The sequence below is a fragment of the Protopterus annectens genome, chromosome 3.part0 (genome assembly GCF_019279795.1).
Source record: "Protopterus annectens isolate FY-2018-M chromosome 3.part0, PAN1.0, whole genome shotgun sequence".
Taxonomy (NCBI): Eukaryota; Metazoa; Chordata; order Ceratodontiformes; family Protopteridae; genus Protopterus; species Protopterus annectens.
The window spans coordinates 1,229,727,442-1,229,742,239 of record NC_056731.1 but is presented as its reverse complement, the minus strand read 5'-3'; positions in this window follow the sequence as shown (position 1 = coordinate 1,229,742,239).

The window sequence follows — 14,798 nt, the reverse complement described above, 5'->3', positions numbered from 1 at the left end:
GTTTTCTTGGTATGGTCAACTATTTAGGCAAGTTTATACCAGACTTCAATGAGTTAACAGCACCTTTCAGAGAGCTAACGTGCAGAAACGTTACATGGTCTTGAATGGAACAGCACCAGAGAGCATTTGAAGACCTTAAGCAGAAAATTGGCACCCCTACCTACATTAAGATACTATGATGTTAATAAATCAGTCACTCTTTCCTGTGACGCTTCAAAATTTGGTCTTGGCACAGTTATTCTTCAGAAAGGCAGACCAGTAGCCTGTGCATCTAGAACACTTAACCAAACTGAGATGCTGTATGCTCAAATTAAGAAAGAACTTTTGGCAATAGTATTTGCATGTTCAAAGTTTCATGATTATATCTATAGTCAAGCTATTTAGATTGAAACAGATCACCAACCTTGAGTTACTATTCTAAAGAAGCCTATACATTCAGCTCCAACAAGATTACAAAGAATGATGCTCAAATTGCAAAAGTACAACTTCAAAATGGTCTATACAAAAGGCAAACTTCTTTATCTGGCTGACACCATATCCAGATCACCCAGAAATACAACGGAACAGCTTCATGCAGAGAATTTTGACTGATGTTATGGAATTCGTAATTTTTCTACCATGAGACATGATGAGCTGAGAGATCATGCAAAGACTGATTCAATTTTGCAAAAGCTCAACCACTACATTAATGTTGGATAGCAGACATGGCAATCTAGTGTACCACCTGAAGTGCAAACTTATTTTCCTTACAGAGATGAGATGCTGATTGAAGATGGCATTATGTTCAAAGGTCCTAAAACTGTTGTTCCTGCTTTCTTACAACATGAATATATCCAGACCTTACATCATGTTCACCCAGGTTCCAAATCTACCAAAAGAAGGGTGAGAGAACTAGTATTCTGGCTTTCTCTATTAAAAGCCATTGATAAAGTACTTTCTTCTTGCTCAGTATGCAATAGTACTAAACCACATTTGCAAAAAGAGCTACTCCAGCTAAGTCAAGTTCCTATCTTGGTCAACAGTAGCCACTGATATATTTGAGTGGAACAATTAGCATTACTTAGTGTTGGTAGACTCTTATTCAAACTAGGTTGATACTGATTTACTACCTAACTTAACATCCACTGCTGTTATCACCAATTTGAAGTGTCATTTTTCAGTCCACAGTAGTCCACACAAAGTTATTTCTGACAATGGTACCCAATTTACCAGTAAATGGTTTCAGAAATTTGCAAAAAAAAATGGAACTTTGTACTTATTACTAGTGGTCCAGAATATCCACAGTCAAATGGACTAGCTGAATGTGCAGTACACAGTGCAAATCAATTACTTGAAAGGTCAAACTGTGATAATACCGATGTCTTTTTGAATTTACTTAATCTCAAAAACATACCCTGTGACGATATACTTGACTCACCTGCTCAGAGACTTCTATCTAGGAAAACCAGAAAAACAGTGCCTATCAATTCTGTTTTTTTCAGGCCTAAAGCTAAGTACAACAGGACAATTAGAGCTCAACGATTTAGAAAGTGTTCTTTCCAGAAGTCCAATTAGGATAAATTGAGCAGATTTCTTCGTCCATTGAAAGAAGGAGAGGCAGTGTGGATACAAACGGTGAAAGGTTTCGACCAGATTGGTCAAGAAACAGGTATGTGTACCAAGCCAAGATCCTACTTCATAGAATCTGAGGGTGTGGAGTACAGGAGAAATCACAGACATCTTCTACCTGTACCAGAATTGATATAGCAGCATTGTTCCTGTGATACAGACTCTAGATCTCAGAGCAATCCAGGCAATGTTCCTGTGGCAGAATATGTCTTAGCTTCTACTTCCACTCCTGATGATATTTCTGATGTCCCTAAAGTTGAACATTCAGCAGAGACAGTTACAATTGCTAGACCTGATTCTGATTTCTGTGTCACATGATTTGGTTACATTTCCAGACCTATTGTGAAATACACAGCAACCTGGACATAATTGTTTGTATGTGTTTAGTTTTGTATAATTGCATGACAAATAATTATTTGTATTGATTGCGTGTCAGTTAGTGTTGTCAACATTGCATAACTTATTTTTCAAGGAGGGAGGATATAGAATAGTGTGTGTATGCTGTACCTTTAAAAAGCATTTTGAGGTTGGCAAGTGCATATAAATAGGCAGTACGTGCTAGTGTCTGTGCCATTTTGTGAGTGCAGCCAGAAAGTGAGCATGTATGAGTGTAATTGTTAGTTTGTTTATAAATTTATCTAAGTTATCATATGTGTATGAAAATCTCAGAATTTCCACCACGTATTACAATTTTTATATTGTGGTCAATATATATACATATATATATATATATATATATATATATATATATATATACACACACACACACACACACACACACACACACACACACACACACACACACACACACACACACTCAAAAAAACAGGCGCGAGGTGAGATGTGTGCATGGACCTGCAATCTATACCACTACACTACGTCCAGCACCAACAAAACAATCAAATACCCATGTGGGTATAAAAATCAAAAATTGAATAAACAAACTCCATTCCAGGAAAAAACAGTATTACATCCACATAGTTTCGCCTATGCATACACAAACCTACGTTTTTCCCACTGGCATCATCAGTGTGTATTGCCAACAGGGAACAGAACCCTATTTATCCACATTGCATCACTCATTTATTTAAAGGCACAGTATTCCCAATTTCAAAAGTGCAAAACACAAAATCCCCAAACTTCATATAGTAGACTGATTTTTAAGGTACTATTACTATGATAACAACCTGTATCATCACTATTTTGCTTCCATGATACTAGCACCCATTGTGCCTGAATAATCCTACCAATGGTCATTTAGACCTGGTTTAAATAATGCGCCTAAATACACAATCCACTTCCTTTCTTTCTTTTTCAGTTAGTATTCTGTGTTTACTTGCTACCATTAAATTTTCACCTACTACCTTATCAATACCCAGGAAAATGAAATGTGCTCCTGTATGTATTTGAGTGTGTTTATATAATGCACTCCATGCTCTTTTACAATTGATGTCACTTATATGTAATGCTATTCTCTGTTTGAAAGTTAAATAGGTCTGCCCCACATTGGCATACCACCTTATAAACCACCCATTCACTACTACATGTGATCAAATGTCTTATATCATATACTTTGGGTGTATTTATAGATGTAAATTACTTTGTTTTGGAAACAACCTGACAGTAAACACAATGTCCATATGATGTAGTACCCACTATTTTATTAACTTGGTTATTAATAGCATATTTTTGACTCCTCTTAAACCTAGCTAAACTTTCACCTATGGTCTTACTTCTCCTATAACCAAAGGAACACCGTGTATCTATTAGTGTACCCAAATACCTATCAGTTTTCAGTGTATGCACACACACAGTCCCAGAACCCCCCACATATACAGACACTTACCCTCATTCACTTAAAATCAAGCCCCACTGCACTTGATTACACTGACAAAAACATTCAGGCATATGAGTGCATACATTAACAAACACTCACACACACACAGATCCAGATCATAAATCTTATACCTAACCCCTATAGTGTGATCACCCAGGCAGATTCACACTTACACACATTAACATATCCATTCAGCCTCATGCATGTCCTTAAAAACATGTACTTGTATACATACACACACACACACACACACACACACACACACACACACACACACACACACACACACACACACACACACACACACACACACACACACACACACACACACACACACACACACACACACACACACACAATTTTTGTTGAACTTACCTCCAGGGCAAGTGCCCTATAGATATGAAAATGTGATCGCCAGGATTTTACAGTGCTGACTTTTCCTCCTAAAGTAAAATTTTACTCAGCCAGACAATAATCCAAATCACTTAGCCAACACAGTTGAGAGCAGCAGACATTTGTAGGGAGTGCACATAGCTAACTAGGTTTTCCTTTCACCTTGACAGGCATATTAGCATGCAATTTCATCCATAACACCTATCTCTGCACTGAGGACCCAACAAGGGAAAATCTCCATGGTATAGTAGTCTCTAAATTCAAATGGCTTCGTGTGATATAGACACCTTTCAAGCTAAAATTTGTACAGTGCTCCGAGACTTTCTTGAATCCAAGAAATTGTTTTCAAATGACATGATCACAAAAGAAGTATCTCTTTTACTGCTACATTATTGTTTACATGTACAATATTGCTCCAAGAAGTGAGATAGTTCATTGGTGTACCCATTACATTTTTGTAAGCATTTGATATTTTGATATTTTCTCTTTTTGAATGCAAAGATATTCCAAAGCTTTGTTAATGAAGCATTCACTATGCCTAAATCTGTTGACTTACACATAAGTGCATTTAACTATTAGTTTTATTTTTCCTATATTATAGAACATTTATATTTTGTTAGTATCTATTTGCTTAAAGTTCATTTTTGCTTCAGTGAAATTAATCATATTTCCCCTATTCAACAAGTGGTGTACCTCTGTTGATACCCAGTATTTCCAATCTCTTAGGAGCAGTTATTTCATTTATATTAATTCTTTCTGTATTTTCCTTTTAAATTATCAAATCTTTTCAATATATCCTCTTTAATCCATTCTATCTTGCTGGTTTACCCAGATCAAGTTCACTGGGGAATGTTGGTTTGTCCTGGTGTTTAGTGACAGAAAGTGCAATCCTGCATGGGACACCAATCTGGATTAGGATGCATCCATCCACACACACACACACACACACACACACACACAGACACACACACACACTCTGATGAAACATACTCATTCACACATTATACATCATTTATCTATTGCAATGTTTTGGGGAATTATGAGAAACATACACACACACACACACACACACACACACACACACACACACACACACACACACACACACACACACACACACACACAGACACACACACACACACACACACGCACTCACACACTCTGATGAAACATACTCATTCACACATTATACATGATTTACCTATTGCAATGTTTTGGGGAATTATGAGAATCATACACACACACACACACACACACACACACACACACACACACACACACGCGCGCACACACACACACACAGAAACCCATTCATTCTCACATTATACATGATTTACCCACTGCAACATTTTCGGGAACTAGGAGAAAACTGTAACCATGAATACAAAGTAACTCATAAATGAAAATATACTACCTATGGACTGAACTGGACATTAAGTAGTCTAATGTAGCATCTCTAATGACTGCATCACTGTGCCACCCCTCTTCAACTCCAGCTTTATAAAACATGCTTTCAAATGTTTCAAGTGCATTTTAATCAAGTATTATGCAAAACGTTTTCTTAAAATTGTGTGCTGGCATTCAAAAAACATGTACATTATTACTTATAACTTTCTCAATATCCTTTATTTTACTGCTTGTGTTTATGTTTATAATGACCAATGCATTTTTTTCTGCAAATGATTTAAAACTAGCATCCAAACTTTTTGAAAGCTGCAATTTTCATGCAAGTAAATTATTATTTATTTGTGTCTTTTGGCTTTTCCCGGTTAGGGGTCGCCACAGCGGAACTCCGATTCGCTAATGATTGGCAGTTGATTTTTACATACCGTCTTGCCAGGCTTGACGCACAACCTTCAACGAAGGTACACCCATTCACGCATGTCTCCACACAGAAGACACTCTAGCTGAGAATCGAACCGGACAGCATCTTACTGTGAGGTGACAACACTACCGCAGCACCACTACCGCGGGTTTTAAGTCTAGAAATTAAATGCATGTTTAACTTTACTTAGAGTTTCCAAATTATTTTGTTTAAGCACTTTCAAAAAAATAATTATCTTATTGCTTCCCTAAGTGTTAACACTAACTGCATTTATGTTATTCAAAGGAGTCAATATTTGATAGCGATTTTTTGTTACTAAAACAGATTTTAGAATATGTATCATTTTCTCTGACTAAACATTTATGTGGGTCTTTAAAATGTTTTGTATATCATGTATCATATAAATCTACATAACCTATTTACCACATATATTTGCTTACAGATATTGTCTGATGCATAAGTTCCATTACCCATAGTTAAAGAATACATCTCATCAAAAAGCTGCATAGTTTATCACAATATAACATTGCGTTCTACATAGCATATCAAATAGTCTTACAATATGGCAATCAGGTTAAGGTAATTACTTTAGACTAGTCGAGAATGCAGAAGTAAATATTTTTCTGGAAGTCCCTTGTTTTCTCTGTAGCAGATCCAGTTCCTTATTACATGTACATTGAATGTATAGAAATGTACACAATGTGAAGACGTAGATCAGTTAATATTGTAGAGCAATTAAAACAAACTACAGGCTGTACCTTAGAATTCACATAGCAATTTTGCTGCATGACAAATAATTTGCTATCAGCAAAAGAAACATACACAATGGTATATTTTTCCACGTTAATCTAAAAGCATATTCATCCATCTTAAATGAAGTTAATATAATTGCTTTGTGTCATCTTCATTTTGTGAATTCCTGCTAACTTTCTTACAGAAACCATTTCAGCATTTTATTGAAGTCAGGTTGCTGTGTTTGAGACTTTCCTTCAGACTTACCAACTCTCCTCACATTCTTTCTAAATGCTATTAAATATCAATCATGTTATACTATATCATGTCAGCAGAAAAACAATCCTTACCTTCAAAATTCTCTGGTACGTAACATATGAAATAAAGGCAGTCCCAGTAAAAGTTTTTGTGATGATATCCTTTCTCCCATCTGCACCACCAGCAGTATCTCCTAGTTTAAAACCTCACTGCACTCGCACCTTACTTCACAATGGAAATGCTCTTGCTCTCATCCAACCTAATTCTATTACACTTTCTTCCTAACTTTCCAAACTTTGTTGCCTGTCACTACCTCCTAAAGTTTTACATCCTTACCTCATTGTAAATCCCTAAAAATATGGGTTTGTACTATACAAAATATGTGTTTAACATTTAATTGAAAGTATATTATGGATTTGTGCTCTTTCTGTACTATGTATTTATATTTCTCTGGAGCTTTTCTCCCCAGGACTCCATTGAAAATGGGCTCCTTGTAGCCCAATGAACTATACTGGAAAACAAGCTGCAAACAAACTGCAAATAAATAAATAAATAAATAAACCTCATAGGTCACCATCCTTTAATATATGTGGATCTCATTTAGTGTAGCCCTTTGTTTTATAACAACTAACTGTTACTTCACATGGGCATTCTACCCTAAAATATACTTCAAAGTCTTTCAAATTCTTTTTTTCATTAATACATTGTGCTGGACATTATCAAATGTCTTTCTTGGTAAGTCTATGCACATTACTGCCCTGTGTTCATGTACTAGCCCATTTACCTAGCTGAAAATAATAATAATAATAATAATAATAATAATAATAATAATAATAATAATAAAAGGACTATGTGATTTTACTGTTGTGGATTTATGTTAAGTAGTAGCATGCCACTGTGGCTTTCTGAAGATATATCAGTCACTCAGCAGTGATTGCAATACTTTCTATATGGCTAAAGGCAAACAGATATGCCATTGTATTACAAACTCTAAATCGCTTGGATCTTGTGAAGTGAATTTTCCTTTTTCCAGTTTTCTGACTGATTCCACTTCCCATATGTTGAATAAAAAGGTTTGTTATTGTTACAGGCAGCTCCCATTCATTATTTCCACTAGAATTATCAAATATATCTCTTCATCTTGTTATTTTTTGTAACTTTTTTATGGAGTTCTTTCTGCCTTAACTTCTTGTAAGAAGACTGGCTGAGATAGCATGATCCCGGAACTGGTAAATCTCCCTTTACTTCCTTCATGATTTATGAATACAAATTGGCCCTGTGGCATAAAAGAGCGTCAGTAATCAAACAAGCAAAAAAATTATAGTACTCACAAAACATGAGACTTTAGAGCAATTAATAATGTAGTACAATTAAACTGAATTACAGGTTGTACCTTAAAAATCTCACAATAATTATTCTATATTACAGTTATAATTATACTCCATGACTAAGGCAAACTAAGAGAAAATAAACAATAGTAGCTTGTACCTACTAAATAACAAAAAATAACTTCCTACACACACACACACACACACACACACACACACACACACACACACACACACACACACACACACATACATGCAGACACAAACACACAAATTATACATAAATAAATACATATGTGAACACATACATGTTATGTAACTATATACATATACACACACACACACACACACACACACACAAACACACACATATATATATATATTTCCGTGTATGTATATATATATATATATATATATATATATATATATATATATATATATATAAAGCCGACGCTCAAAAGACCGACACCAGAAGACCGACGACACAGATGATCAACAAGGAGAAATCTCGACAGCCGAAACACCGACATGGGCAACGTGTGAGCACGACTCGGTAAGTGTGCGATAGTGAGGAATTTAGGGTTAGGGCGCGGACAGGTAAGTGTGCGATAGTGAGGGATTTAGGGTTAGGGTGCGGGAAAGGTGAGTGTGCTCTAGTGTCGGACTTAGGGTTAGGGTGTGGGTAAGGTAAGTGTGTGATAGTGACGGATGTTAGGGTTAGGATGCGGGTCAGGTAAGTGCACGATAGTGACGGACTTTAGGTTTAGGGGTGGGTTAAGTGAGTTAGGGTCAGGGTGCGGGTAGGGTAAGTGTGCGATAGTGACGGACTTTAGGTTTAGGGGTGGGTTAAGTGAGTTAGGGTTAGGGTGCGGGTAGGGTAAGTGTGCTGTATTGTTGGACCTTAGGGTTAGGGTTTGGGTTAAGGTTAGTGCATATATAGTTGTGTGTAATGTGTAGTTTACGTTTTGTGTGTCTGTGTTTTGTGTGTTGATGTTATAGTGTTCGGTTTTGTGAGTTGTCGGTATTGTGTGTTGTCGGTATTTTGGTGTCGGTGTTTTGGGTGTCAGCTTTGTGGCGTGTTATTGTAGTGTAGGGGGATCCATAATATATATATATATATATATATATATATATATATATATATATATATATATAGTGTGTGTGTGTGTGTGTGTGTGTGATTGTGCATGTATAATTTTATTTTCTTTTATAGGAATTGTAGTGCTATCAATATACAATGATAAAAGAGAAGCTGATGAATAAAAGGTTTAAAACATACTATTTAGAACATATTATAAACATGTTTTCAAAAATAATGAGACAAGCTTAAGTCATAGATAAGAACAAACCTAAATAATTCTTGACATCTGATTTGTGCATGAGACCTTACGGGCAGTAATGAGTCAATCAACATTTTATGATACAGTAATCTTTTCAGTGTAGACACACAGATAAATATATATATATATATATATATATATATATATATATATATATATATATATATACATACATAGAAATATATATATATATATATATATATATATATATATATATATATATATATATATATATATATATATATAGATATATATATGGGTTCACTACTAAATCTCAAATTACGGGATCTCGAGACTCTGAATTCCGAAGACAAGAATTTTGAGATTCCATAATATTGAACGTAAATAAACAACATTTTTTAAAGCATATGCAGGGCAAGCCCCTGCATTACCCTGCAACTTAAATATACCAACTCTGAGATCGCACCCCAGTGGAGTGAATGGCAAAATAGTACTGTGCAGAGCGGAATGGAACTTTTGCCATTCACTCCACTGTAGTGCGATTTTGGAGTTGATATATTTAAGTGCAGGGGGTGTGGGGGTTGCAGGGGGGGCTTGCCCCCTCTATATGCCTTTCTAAATGCTTTGTCTTCTTTTTTTTTTTTTTTTTTTTTTTTTTTTTTACTTTCGATATTACGGAATTTCGATATTCTGTTCTTCAGGTTTCAGAGTCTCGAGATTCCATAATTCGAGATTTAGTAGTGAACCCATATATATATATATATATATATATATATATATATATATATATATATATATATATATATATATATATATATATATATATATAGATATATATATATATATATATATATATAGATATATATATATATATATATATCTATAGATATATATATATATATATATATACAGACAAGTCTCCAGTTGTATCCTTCAGCATTAATAATAGTCTAATCAATGTGTCCTAAATACCCTTAAGCATCATGAAAATATAGAAAATGTACCCAGTAGTTATATGAAGGGGCTGAGTTTCCATTTTATACATAAGAAAATGAAATTCAGCAACACCTGACGTCCAAAGGTTACAAAGGTTAAAGCAAAGATGTTTGGTCTGTGAAAAGGCCCTTAGAGCAGGGCTGATGAGAGGAGGGTAAAAAGGTCTGATAACAATTTAACAAATTTGATTATCAACAAACAATTACATCTTAATTAGCCATATGTTGTTATATATATATATATATATATATATATATATATATATATATATATATATATATATATATATATATATATATAGATATATATCAACATATACATCAGAACCTCCTGATTGTATACTGGGCCTTAAATTGGTAGCCTGTTTTTTCCCAGGGCTGTAAAACCTCAAGCGATCGGTTGCCACATGTCATTGAATGCAGTCTCATTACCACAGCTGAGATTGTGTGACGTGTTATCCTTTATGTCTGAACGGATATGATGGAGCATTTTAAGTACTGCAAATGCACACCTCAGGTTGATTAGTACACCGCAGATCATATGTGAGTTATTTATTTTTATTTCTTTATTGGGTTTGTGCACTGATCTCATTGGACTATTAACAGGCACAGTCTAGGTGATTAGAGATACAAGAATATGCTAAAAAGAACATTTCCATACTGACAGATGCAAGGATGTGCTACAACATTTAGTTCAAGCAATACTTTTAAAGTGAAACTTGAATTATTGTCAGTCATACTCTTGCTGTTATCTTCAACATTCTCCTGCTCCTAAGATGTTCTCAGAGTCTTCCATACACAGACTCTTACCACATATCTAATGCAGTCACAGCCAGGCCATTCCTGTGTTGTGCTCTTAGAAGTCACCACATAGCAAATGCAGTGACATTCAAGCAATTCCTATGTTGTGGTCTTAGCAGTCACCACATAGCAAATGCAGTGAGAACCAGATCATTCTTATGTTGTGGTCTTAGCAGTCACCACATAGCAAAAGCAGTAACAGCCTGACCATTCATGTGTTGTGGTCTTAGCAGTCACCACATAACAAACACAGTGACAGCCATGACATTCCTATGTTATGCTCTTAGCAGTTACTGCATAGCAAATACAGTGACAGCCAGACCATCCCTTTGTTGTGCTCTTAGCAGTCACAACATAAATGCAGTGTTAGCCAGGCCATTCCTATGTTGTGGCCTTAGCAGTCACCACATAGCAAGCACAGTGACAGCCAGGCCATTCCTATGTTGTGCTCTTAGCAGTCACCACATAGCAAGCACAGTGACAGCCAGGCCATTCCTATGTTGTGCTCTTAGCAGTCACCACATAGCAAGCACAGTGACAGCCGAGCCATTCCTATGTTGTGCTCTTAGCAGTCACCACATAGCAAGCACAGTGACAGCCGAGCCATTCCTATGTTGTGCTCTTAGCAGTCACCACATAGCAAGCACAGTGACAGCCAGGCCATTCCTATGTTGTGCTCTTAGCAGTCACCGCATAGTAAATGCATTGACAGTCAGGTCATTCCTATGTTGTGCTCTTAGCATTCACCACATAGCAAACACAGTCATAGCAAGGCCATTCCTATGTTTTTCTCTTAGCAGTCACCATATAGCAGATGCAGTGACAGCCAGGCAATTCCTGAATGGGATGTAACTGCTTTCTGTTCCACGTCTCATTACTATTGTTCAGTTTCACCTGTGATTATTGATGTTTGCAGTTGCTATAATTAATTTTCTGTCTTTATTCATAACATGCCTGATCTATTATGGACAATTTCTAACCTTAATAGCCTGATCTCAGACTGGCTGGTCAGTATTGTATTACAGCTGGTATTGTTAGTGTTATTACCATCTTTTTATTACACTAGTTACCATTGATATTTTTACCCAACCTTCAGAGTACTACCCTTTGATAGTCCTGACTCTCCCATATACAGACTCTTACATTTATGTTACTCTAATTTATCACAGCCTTCTGATTCCATACTTTTACACTTAGACTGCTACCATAACCACATGCATACATTTAAATTGTCAAATCTGTTATACTCCTTTGAGTCAAAATTACAGGAATAGCAACACAGGATAGCAGTTGACAATTCAGTCTGTCCTGATTCTTTATACTGAAAATACGCAACTGATCAGTATGGAATTTCAATCAGCTCTGTCCCTGCTATGATCAACCTTTTAGCACTTGGCAATTTCGAAACAACTGCCTCATGCTTAACAAATCATGTTCCTGCTGCCTTATAATCATTCTGTCTTTGAGAGGTGCAAGATTTTTTTTTAGCCTGGAGCCTACCACCTCACCTCAAGTCACATTTCGTAAACATTTTATGCATTGAAGTATAGCACATATCAACTCCAGAACACCTACCTATAAAACCACACATTAGCCTCCTAGATAAAGGGTTAGGAAACTTCAATCATTAGATGGTAGACCAGCAAGCCTACGTGTGCCATGAACAATAGCAACTACTGCACATATAGCTACAACTCCCAATGATGCTGACGTCAAACCCTTAATGTCTAGGTATCAACACAGCACAGTACTTAAATTGTTTGTCTTACAGTATGGTCCCCTAATAGATTAAATGTGTGGCCCTAACAATCATTTACACCTAAAAGTTATTTAAAAAAATTATGGCAAGGAGAATTAAACACCAAATGGGCTAATATATCTAGGTGACAAATGAGTAATGCCTAGGGATAAAATGTACAACTAGGGATGACAGCCAAGTATTCTCCTATAAACCTATGAACATATACTGTGGTAATATGTGACTCCATTATCAGACACACCAGTACAGCCCTAGCCGAACTGGACAGAAACAGAGTGATGATTAGTAACATTCTGAAGCCATTTTCATGGATACAAAAAGGGCTTTTGAATCCATCCATCCTGAATAAATTATTACTACCTCATAATGGCACATGTGGGAGAGAATTACCTAAGGTCCTCTATACAGAGTAGAAAGATATGATAGACCTGGACATGTATTGTACAAATCAGGAAAGACACTGGTACCGAGTTGTATTCTGCCATCACCAAGACCGAGGCTGATGTTCAAAGTCAAGATATGATGCTTCAATAATTGGTTATGTGCTTTGTGTAACTCTAGAAGAATCCTGTATTTGTCAACATGGGATGAGACTTTTTTTGCCAGGGGTGATCTGCACTCTTATACTAGGACTTTACATTATGAGTAAAGACTTGTATGCTCCCATATTGCTTTTTACAGGCAGAATTCCTATCTTGCAAAAAATACGGCTTCCATCCCTTCCATAGTAGTAAACACTGCACTTCTACCCTTTATGGATACTGTCAGTAAAGCTAGATATAATGGCAGACTAGTAACTTCCTTATTTCTAGATTTGTCTAAAGACACAGTTTGTCACAGCAAATGTTACCTTCAAATGTCTTCACTAGGTCTATCTCAGCCCATCTTTCTATGTTTCAAAAGGTACTTGTCCAGTAGGTATCCGTCAGTAACATGGCACTCCACCTTCTCTCTATACTTCTATCCCTCATTTCCTCCCTTTTCACATTCTTTCTAACACCCGCTGCACATCCACACAACAGACCTCCTTAATACAATACACAGATGACTCCACACTCATATGCACATCAGACAACCTGACACCAACTCCAAAATAAAAAAAAAGAAAATATTTAGGAAGTTTTAACAGTCACTGAAACATGGCTTTGTAACTCACAATTCATGGATACCCCCACCCAAAGAAATACTTCTTTTTCCCCAAATTCCTATGTCATGAAAAAACTAAATTTAAAGCCCTTTCTCTTACTAATACAACCATTGAAGTCACTTCTCATAGCAATTATTACGGATGATAATGGATGAAAATTTCAAATTCCATCTGTATGTACAAAATTTCATAAAAAATCAACAAAAACTGAGGATACTTTACAGAGCCAAAAACATTCTTACCAATGCAAGAAAAACTATGCTTGCCACTAGTGATCTCCTCCCCTCACTACATTATGGCATTTCCAGCCTTAGCAACCCTTAGGCATCATAAAAGCCAAAACTTAAACATTGCTATAATAAAAAGGCTAAATTTACAGCAAAAAAGAAGTTATGTACTCACCATAACATTTCATGTTTGTTGTCCAGAATTTGGCCTTCATTCTTGCTGGTTACTCAGCCGCATACTAAAGCATGAGAACTTCAACTGGCTTGAAGCTACCTTCTATCACAAGATGCCTAGTGGCTGTTCCCCAGATCGCGTTTGAAAACTAATCATTAAAGTAAGTTAATAGGCAAGAAGGAAATCAGACCATATGTTGCCAATCTATAATCTCCTCTAGGTCCTCCAGGAAGGGGGATGGATGGGTGGGATGCAAGAATGAGGGGGATATCATGGACAACAAACATGGAATGTTATGGTGAGTACATAACTTATTTATGTTATGTTGTCCTATCTCACCTTCATTCTTGCTGGTTGAGACAGCATCCCTAGCACCTTCTTTCTTGGGTGGCTCAATGGAATAGGAGCTTCA